This window comes from Natator depressus, chromosome 19, assembly GCF_965152275.1.
Source record: "Natator depressus isolate rNatDep1 chromosome 19, rNatDep2.hap1, whole genome shotgun sequence".
In the NCBI taxonomy this organism is placed as follows: Eukaryota; Metazoa; Chordata; order Testudines; family Cheloniidae; genus Natator; species Natator depressus.
Window position 1 is genome coordinate 7624687 of NC_134252.1, and position 10725 is coordinate 7635411.

The following is a 10725-nucleotide window of genomic DNA, read 5'->3' on the forward strand; positions in this document are numbered from 1 at the left end:
ATTTGAATTGAAATTGAAACATTAATACACACTTTAAAAGCATATACAGTGTATGATAAAGTACGTGTATCTGAAAAAGTAGAATAGATTTGAAAAGTATGAACATGGACTAGCTTCCTTGTTTCAGAGTAGCAGCCGTGTTAGTCTGTATTCGCAAAAAGAAAAGGAGGACTTGTGGCACCTTAGAGACTAACCAATTTATTTGAGCAGAAGCTTTCATGAGCTACAGCTCACTTCATCGGATGCATGTGAGCTGTAGCTCACGAAAGCTTATGCTCAAATAAATTGGTTAGTCTCTTAGCTTCCTTGTACAGCTGTTGTTTTTATGACCATGTCAGTGCATTCATTTTGGTGATATTGGCCAACCTAATAATTTCAGATTATGATTTATAAGCAAAGTCTAAATGAGCTCTCCCTGACAGCCAGTGATGAGCTGGGGGAAAGGCTTCAGGACCAGATTGTATTTATATTCACACCTAATCTACCTAGGAATCCAGCAAACAGAGCGGTGTTGCCCAAGTGATAGATTTTGGCTGGGGTTGGGTTATAAATCACTTGAATGGGGGAGGGGGAATGAAATGTTGTTATTCTTATTGTAGGAGTAAAGGGCAGTAGAACTGTCCTTAGCCTGTGCTGATTGAGGGCATCAAGAGAGAGGGTGGGGACAGGTGTTTTGCTTGATGGTCTGCCTGAGTCCCAAGTACTGTTTGACCTGCCCCTCTCCATTGTTTAAAGACAGAGCTGATTAGGCTCCGTAGATAGTCTTTGTTTTGTTAAGTGACCACTACAGCTGAAATCACTGAGTGCACCAGTGCAAATGGTCATCAAGTATTAAGTCATTGTGTATGTTGATGTCAGGGGTAGGCCAGGAGATGCATTTCTAGATGTTCAAGTGATAGAAGACAGATTGGCTGCATCTGTGACAATCCACATCTTAGAAGAGTTAAATGCTTGTCAATTGGATCCCAAACAGATGGCTGCTTGTGCATTTGATGGAGCTGCAAACTTCTCTGGAAGACAGGGTGGAGCACAAGCTTTGCTCAGAGAAAAGAGTAACTTTGGTCTCCCCTATACACACTGCAGAGGCCATTTACTCCAACTAGCGCTACTACGAGCTACAGACTCTTCAGAAGACATTTTAAAAGCTATAAATTTAATGTCTTCATTATATTCTTTTTTCAGCAAGAGTCCAAAAAACCGGAGTATCTTGAAAAATATAGAAGATACACTGGGACTGAAGTTCAAATTAGTCCAACATGGGAAAACCCTCTGGCTTTCTTAAGAGCGATCCTTGGCTGTTGTCTTAAAATTACTCCAGCCATTATTACTGGCTTTGGAAAGTATCTACCAAGATGGAACTAAGTAGTGAGGCCGGTGGATTACTTTTGCTACTACGTTCAGAGAAGACTATTGCCATTCTCTCCCTTGTAAGTCTACTGTTGAAACCACTGGGGTCACTAAACAATGCCATCCAGGCATCTGCTAAAACAGTAGTAGATCTTTGTCCAGCAACAGAAGCTACATTTGGATCAATCCGAGAGCTATCCACTGAAAAAGTACTGGAAGAAGCAAAGACTTCAGTCCAGAAGTTGACTAATGAAGGCATTTATATTGAATCCTTAAGTGAAGAGGACAAGAAGTGTTGGTTAAGACAACTAAAAAAGTACACAGACTTGATTCTTAAAAATCTACAACGACTTCTAGATTCTACTCAACCTCTGCATAGCTTTTACAGATCCCTGTCCTATAAAACACGACAGCTGAGTGGAGTGAGGCACTCTCAGCAAATGGGCTGCCATGTGCTCAGGACAGAACAGAGAATTTGAACACAGAGTGGAATATCATCCGACGAATGAACGAAGATTTGACTTCAACTTCTCTTTTATCATCACTAGTGGCTTGACCCGATCTTTACGCTCTGTTTCCTGGGCTGAAAGAAGTAGAAATTCATCTCTTGTTACTCCCAATCACAACAGCTACAGCGGAGCATTCTTTTTCATCATTGAATAGAATTTTGTGTTTTGAAAGAAGTCACCTTCTGCCTGATCATGTGAATGAACTAAAGAGCATATCAACTGAAGGAATCATAGAATATCAGGGTTGGAAGGGACCTCAGGAGGTCATCTAGTCCAACCCCCTGCTCAAAGCAGGACCAATCCCCAATTTTTTCCCCAGATCCCTAAATGGCCCCCTCAAGGATTGAACTCACAAACCTGGGTTTAGCAGGCCAGTGCTCAAACCACTGAGCCATCCCTCCCCCCGTGGAATGGAAGTACTGGACACACGAGAAGCCACCAAAGATGAACGCATTGCATTCAAGAAGTCCATTAACAGAGTTGTGCAAAATTATAACAAGAAACCAAGAAGGATGTAGACGTCATGCTTCATAGACGGCTTGAGTAGCCAACTTTAATTTGTGTGATGATTTTAAAATCTAATAAAATGGTCATGAAACATTTTTCAGTTTTTACTCTGGTGCCCTACAGCCCACCTTCACCCTCATGGTCTCACCCCTCATCGGCCCTGCCCCCCCAGCCCTGTAAATTTGAACACCCACCGTAATTTCAATTCCTGGGGAAAACTGACCTCAGCACTGTGAGCTTCCTCCTCGCAGTGCCCCGCCAGTGCCAGCTGGGACCCCAACGCCGTGAGCTTCCTCCTCGCAGTGCCCTGCCAGTGCCAGCTGGGACCCCAGCGCCGTGAGCTTCCTCCTCGCAGTGCCCTGCCAGTGCCAGCTGGGACCCCAGCGCCGTGAGCTTCCTCCTCGCAGTGCCCTGCCAGTGCCAGCTGGGACCCCAATGCCGTGAGCTTCCTCCTCGCAGTGCCCCGCCAGTGTCAGCTGGGACCCCAGCGCCGTGAGCTTCCTCCTTGCAGTGCCCTGCCAGTGCCAGCTGGGACCCCAGCGCCGTGAGCTTCCTCCTTGCAGTGCCCTGCCAGTGCCAGCTGGGACCCAGCTGGGACGCGTGAGCTTCAGTGCCCGCGACTCGCAGCCAAGCTGAGCTAAGCATGGTGGGTGGGTCTCTCTTCTGCCAGCAGCCAGTGGCTGGTGATGAATGGCTACTTTCTCTAATTGAATAGCAGGAAGTTAAATCTTGTTTCTTTGCATTCTAGTCTGTTGGCTGGAACAATTGCCCACCTGTAGCACTGCCCCAGGGTATAAATAAGGAATGAATACAGCGCTGGCAGAGGACTCTGCATGCCCAGAGGATCGCCAGACATTGTACAACCTCAGGAGAGAGAGTGCTGGGTACTGTGGACATATATGCGTGAAAGTGTGGACTGGTGACAGTGGATGCCTGCCAGCCTGGGACTGCATTTCAGCCCCCAGAGGCAACAGAATGAGCGTGCATCTGCATGGATGGATGCACATCGACAAGTGTGTGGTGGGGAGGGTGCTTGTTTATGCCATTATGCTTGTGTGGAGCAAATGCAACTGTGTGCTTGGATGTGAGCGTATGTGAGCGTGTGGCCTGTACACACAACTGTGTTCGTGTGCAAGGGATCAGTATCAGCAAGTGTGTTCTGGCATGCAACAGGTATACACAACTGTGTGCAAATGTGTGAGTCTATGCCAGCGTCTGCTGGTGTGTGGTCTGTATACACAACTGCATGCCTGTGGGTGCAAGCATGTCATGGAAGGCTGCACGGGGACGTGGCATGGATGCACAAGAGTGTGCAAGCTTGTGAGTATCTGCAAGGCTGCACTGGTGTGCGACACGTAGACACAACTGCGGGTTTGCCTGTTAACTGTTAATTCTCCAACTTTAGACGTTGCCGCAGTCTCTCTCTTCAGTACATTTAGAAACAAAGCGCCGTCCTGGAATCCCCTGTTCTCGCCCCGCCCCCAGCCCTGCGCTGCCCTTGCACCATTAGCTCACCAGACAGCAGGCTCAGGCCAGCCCCCCAACCCCGTGCGAATCTCTCGAGGTGCCAGGCAGCAGCTGTCCCAGCTGGGCTGAGTTTGCTGGTCAGGTGCAGCTGGTGGCCCAGCTGAGGGCGAGAGCAAGAGGAAGCTCGCTGTGAAAGGAGCAGGCCCGTGTGTGTGTGTGTGTCTCTCACAGGGAGGGGGAGGGAGACACCAAGACACACACACAGAGCGACGTTGTCTCCGCAAGAGGAAAGAATTAATTGGCCGGGATAGAGTCGGCAGCGAGTCAAAAATCCGTCGTTCCGAAAGGCCAAAGACAAGACCCCCGCCGAGCGACCCTGTCACCTTTGTGCCGCTAGCCAGGCTGACACAAGGGCGTCTGTCTGCGCACAATGTCCCCCACACAAGGATGAAACAGAGCCCTCCCTTCATCCAGCCGCCGGGCCCTTTCCTTCCTCCTCGCACCCTGGGGATGCCATGACACTCCCCAGCCCCCCGCTGTAGGGGACTCTTCTCCAGGGCCTCCTTCCAGACAGTCACTGTGGTAACGGAGCCGAGGCCTCGAATGCCGTTTCCCTGTTTGTTTGCTCTGTGTCTCTGGCGCTGGCCTCCTCCCCGAGCTGGAAGTGGCGGGTATTCACGGCCCAGCAGTTTGAATGAAGCCAGATCCCCAGGCACATTCTTGTGGGTCCCCCCCGCCCCCACCACGTTTGGCACAAACGAAAGGATTCAAAAGGAAACCAGGCCTGGCAGCCGTGGGGGGAGGCGGGAAGGGGGGAGATGAAAGAGGGACTCGCTCCAGCTTTCCCTTCCAGTTCCCACACTCCGCCAGCCGCTGCAAAATCTGGTAATCATTCCCAGCCGCACCTGGAGGAGGCAGCCCGGGCTGACAGGGCCGGGGAGGAAACCGGGGCTATTTATAAACAGATGGGAAAAGCTCTTGGTGCAGGAGCAGCCCCCCCGCCCCGGCGCAGCCATTGACGGAGTCGCCCCAGCTCAAATGCCCGGCATGCCGTAGCCAGTTGGTGACCCAGCCACCCTATCCCCATTACAACATGCTCTGGTGCCGAGCCAGCTACCAGCTCCCGTATGCAGCACCCAGCGCAAGCCATTGCCAGGACAGCTGCCCCTTCTCCAAAGCGCCTCACGCCAGAGACAACCCCCCAACCCAACGGCCCCACTCTCCGGCCGGCCGCCCAGGTGCACACGCAGCTTGTGCTGGAGCTCGTCCCGGTGCCATCCCAAAGTAGGGTGACCAGATGTCCCGATTTTATAGGGACAGTCCCGATTTTTGAGTCTTTTTCTTATATAGACTCCTATTACCCCCACCCCCACCCCGATTTTTCACATTTGCTGTCTGGTCCCCCTGTCCCAAAGGTACCGTGCCACAGAGTCCAGCAGGGAGACAGCTGCCCCGTCCCATGTGCCCCACACCAAGCCGCCTGCCTCCTCCCCAATTGCGCCCCACACTGGGGCAGATCACGGGAAGGGAGGAATTTTCCATTGGGATCAGTGGACACAACATGAAGCTCCCGCCCCACTTTAAGCACCAGCTTTAGAGTTCTGTCCTGGGGCGCTGCCATTCTCACCGGCAGGGGACAAGAACCCACCAGCGGCAATGAAAGAAACGAGTTTAGGCCTTTCCCACTGTTCTCCCATTTTCCTCTCCCGGCTTGCCCATTGAGTGACAGCAGAAAGCCTTTGAGGGAGGAGGACTCAGAGCTCTGCAATGATTCATGCCTCCTGGTGGATGGCTAATGGCACACCTCTCCCCAGCCACATGCAGAGGACACACAAATATCCCGGTGGCCACAACAACAGAGATCAGCTTGGGCTTGGTGTGTAGAGTTGGAAACCCTGTTTAGAGTGAAGTAAAGTGAAAGTCGCATGTTAATTTCACTCACTGCAGTCTGCAAATAGTAATTTGATGATAATGAACTTCTGCTGAGAGTGACCTCATGTAATGGAACAAAACTTTCACAGTAACAATAATAATACCTAGTTCCTCTATTTTAATATTGGAGTGCCCATCACTATAAACATTATAAAGGGCTTTCACAGTATTTGTGTAGGTATCACATATGCAATAGATGCATAAATGACACATACACACTCATTTAATAAATGAAGCCACATTATAAATGAGGGAAAATTTAAACTGAGTGTTTCACAAATATAGTTTGTTCAAAATTATTTGCCAGATAATTTCTCTGAATGTTTCTTGATCTACAGAATGATCATGCTCCACAGACTGCTTATGAGCAGGGTTTTAAAACTGACTTGATTGGGAACAAGTCCCACGGTATGTTTCTGATTGGATAAGTGTAATTTAGAATCAGATTTTTGATGCTGATACTTGCACTTATAAGGTCAGAATTCATTTCCCTGAACATTCAGTAACCATCACTTAATATTTACTGTTTCCATGAACATTCCTGCCTGTAAATTTGTTGAGTAGAATGCTTATGGAAAGTGACCGCAAAAGGGGAACAGACAGAGCTGAGACAAATTCCAGGTTTATTGGTATGACTTTTCACAGTCCACACCCAAAATGATCCAGGGCCCTGTGCTACCAACAACTGGATTTAAAGAGGAGTGTAGCTAACACAGTTCAGCTCCCAGGGCTGCACCAGAACTGCAAAAATGGAACCCCCCCAGGGGCTGAATTATGGGTTCCTTTTTGTAGAAAAGGATCAGCAAGGAGAGATTGTCAGGAGAGAGGAAATAGAAGAATGCGCTGGGCTGAGGGAGGGAAAGCACCATTGCAGGGCAGGATTGTTCCAAGCACTTTACAGATTTTCTTTTTGAACTTAAACTACGACCATCAAGTGATGCCCTTCATTCAGGAATCTGAAAACCAGTTGTGCCATTTTCCCTGCATTCTGGAGGCTCACTAGGTCCCCCTGGTGGCCACTGTTGTAATTTCCCAACTTCCAAAAATCAACCCTTAGAAATGTCAAAAAGAACAGGAGGACTTGTGGCACCTTAGAGATTAACAAATTTATTTGAGCATAAGCTTTCATGGGCTTATGCTCAAATAAATTTGTTACGCTCAAATAAATTTGTTAATCTCTAAGGTGCCACAAGTACTCCTGTTCTTTTTGCAGATACAGACTAACACGGCTGGTACTCTGAAACCTTAGAAATGTCAGTGATTTTAAAGAAAGCCGCAAACCCCAGACCAAAGCCCGGCACCAAACGATAAACCTTGCACTCGAGTCATGAATAAAACTCCCAGGAACAAAAATCTCTGTCACTCATTGGATTGCAGTTGAATTAAACAAACTTCCACAAAGGCAAATCTCTGGTCGCCTGGAGGAAGTCAGTTAGGTTTGCTCTGGGTGAGATTATCTGAGCCCTGCCGAGTTTGGGACGCGAGTATCTCTCTGGTTTCTGACCAAAGGTGAATGATGATCATGCCTCCTGCCTAAAATAATTTTTCTTTTTGTCCTATATGTTACCCCTCATCTCAGACAACCAGTGGTCTGTACCATCAGCCACCCTTTGAAAAGGCAGACACTTCAGTTCGACTTTAGGGTAGGGCTGGTTTAAGGCTAGGGCATTACAGACCCATGCCTAGGGCCCCACAGTGTTGTACCAATAAATTAAAAACCAGCAGGATCTTATTAAAGGGAAAAAGGCAAAATACCACATTTATTGTGAATACAGAAAGAATCATAGTAAGCAGTTAGTTACAGCTGTAACATTCCATTCAATCTCATCTTTATTCACTCATTCATTCATACAAACACACACACACACACACACACAGGTTCTGCAAGGTTGTTATCATAGTAAGCAGTTAGTTATAGCTATAACATTCCATTCAATCTCATATTTATTCACACATTCACACATTCACACACACACACACACACACACACAGGTTCTGCAAGGTTGTCATCATAGTTACCAGCCTTAGAGTTGCTCATGCCAAGCCACTGGCCGGGTGGCCTGGACATGAGGAGGGAGCAGGGCCTTGTCAGATGCTCATCTGATGCTCCTGGAAGTTGGTTTGCAGAATCAGACCCCAAAGTTCTCACTTTTTAAGAGTCTATTTTTATAGGAATTTCTTCCTATGCCAGTCTATGGGAATTGCTTCATCATGCTGTTGCTGAATCAATCAGCAGATAGCACATTCCTGACTGCTCCAAGAAGTTATCTTGTTCTTTGGTTCTCCCATTCTTGAGGCTGTTGGGTGGATTCCAGTCTGCCCTCCGGGGGTCCTCTGGTTATTTCCACTTGACGCCTTCTTCAGCCGATGGACACTGGATTCTTAGGCTGGCACCTCCCTGATCATTCAGTTGTTATCCACACCAAGCATCCGTCCACATACATCCTCTATCTCTATTTTAATCACAATTGTTAATACAACAAAAGGGCGGGGAGTCTCTGGGTGCTGTTTCTGTTGTTAGAGTATTGCTTTGAGTCTCTGTGAATTGCTTTGAGAACAGATTCTGTCTTAGAATGTACTAACACAATTAGCAGCTTGCAAGTTTCACACATAGAGGGAGAGAAACAGTACCAAAACCCAAGAGACCTCTTAATTAGTAATACCCTGGAATTTAAACTATGGGGAATCAAACTCATTTGTGATTTTAATACAGAACTTCTTTAATATGATCCAACATAATCCCCCTTTTGACACTAAGATTTATAATCGTCAGTGTCACTTTCTATGTAGCCTATTCAAGAGAAGGTACTGTGAGGCAATTTGAGTTTGTGATTCCAATTCATGCCACATACACGATCCTAGTGATGTATCTTTACTACAAGGTTCTGGGGCAACAGGCAAGGTGAGGCACACCCACTTTTGAGGAGTCCATTCGGTACAACCTCTAGTGTCCAATAGCTTCCCTCCCTCCCCAGCCCACTGGCTCAAGGTCCAGGGTAGCCAGAAGGATCCCATGTGTAATATGGGGAGTGGGCTAACCTTCAATACCTTTGCCTCCAGGGACTGTTGGTGTGCAATTTTGACAACAATTTCTCCCATTAACAAGTCTGGTTTTACAATACTGGAAACATATTGAATCCATTCATATTGATAAGTGTCAAACAATGATCTCTTTCTTTTTTAACAAATGCATCAAACCTTAATATTTCCCAATATGACCCAGAACATTTTGTGTTCCAAAGTAGCTAGTGCAAGTTTCTGCATTTCAGTGCATCCCATAGCTATGGCTGTGTAGTTTCCTATTTCTAATTTTTTTTTTTCTTATGCATAAGCCATGTGGTAGTATTAAGCCATTGCCAAAGATTCCATCGGGCTTTTAGGTTACCCAGACCAATTTGGACCAAGTCTACGTTGGCATGTACTTGTTTTTGTATCAGGCTGTCCTGTAGCTGGGACAGAAAGCTTAATTTATTTTTAAGTTCCTGCAGGTCTTCAGTATTTTTTTTTTTTTTTAAACACACAACAGTGCTAGCAACAAGACAAAACACAAGACAAAACATAGAACACAAAACACAATTTCTATTGTGACAGTAGATTCATGGTTTTGGGTTGCTTTTCAGCTGGCATTAGCTTTTCCTGATTTTCTGAAAGACAAAAAGAACATGTTTCTACCCCTTTTGGGGTGGCAGATTATTGCTTAAAATATTTCTTTTACAAATACCCTTGCTGATTGCAGGCAAAACAGAGGAATTGCCCCCACATTTTCCTGTTTTTGTTCTATAGGCAGGCCAGGTTTCAATGGCTTTTATCTTTTAAGGGTTATGGGGAAATTATCCCACTGTTTAGTCATTAAATCCCTGAGTTTTCCTTCTTATACTGCAGACCAAGTTAATAATGTTTTTCCTGCTGTGTTAAGCTTTAAGTTTTATTTACAGGTAATAACTGAGAAGCATCATTACCATACGACGTTAAAGGGTTTTTCCAAAAATCATACACACTATACATTGTTACAGGGATACTTATTATCATTAAATTTATTAAAATTATCTTGTTATCCCATGCCTTTTATTTAGACAATTTGTTTGCTGACCAGGTATGTCCTTTATCTGCAGCTCCTTTGTGCTGCTAATTCTTTCCTTCCTTTATCATTTAGGTAATTTGCATTTTCACAGAAGCTTCCTGCTTTTGGATTTAAAGCCATCAGCAGCTCACTAAAAGGGACACCATCAACTTTCACCAGAGTTTTGATTACTTTTAACTTCTGCTTCCAAAACACACAGCAATCTGAAAAAGAAAACCCAACCTATTGTGGCTCCCTTTGGAGCCCTAATAGCATTTTAATTAAGTAGCATGGTATGTTTGCATTTCTTTTGCCCCTTCTACAATATACCCTGCACATGTTCTGGGGCAAATGCACATTCCTTCCATAGTTTAACTTCTATAACATTATCCAGATCCATTTTTACATAAGGTGTCACTATTTCTTTTTTTGCTTACAGAGGTTTCATGTACCTTTATCAAAGTGACAGTCTGATTACTCAGAGCCATTTTAAGACTCAGTGTTTCTAACATTGCTTCTTTTTGTTTTGTGCACCTCACCCCTGCTGTTGCTTCAGAGGGGCACTGTCTTTAATTTTTTTTTTGTACTACAACTCTCATCTGCTATTTTGTTACAAAAACAAACAAACAAAAAGAATCCAGAATTTTTTTTTTTATATTCTCCTGATTTTGACTGCACTGCTGCAGCCACAACTTAAAAACATTTTAAATTTTGTAAAGCATTGAGTTACCTTTTAAGGGTTAAATGCCAAATCCCAAAGCCAAACAACACTAATTACCTGTGTCTAGCAAAAAGGTCTGTCAGTTTTGCAACTTTGAATTAAAGAGTCAAATGGATTTTTAGTGGCATTATTTAAAACAAAACCAACTGGTCCTTAGAACTTTACATATTTACACACACAGA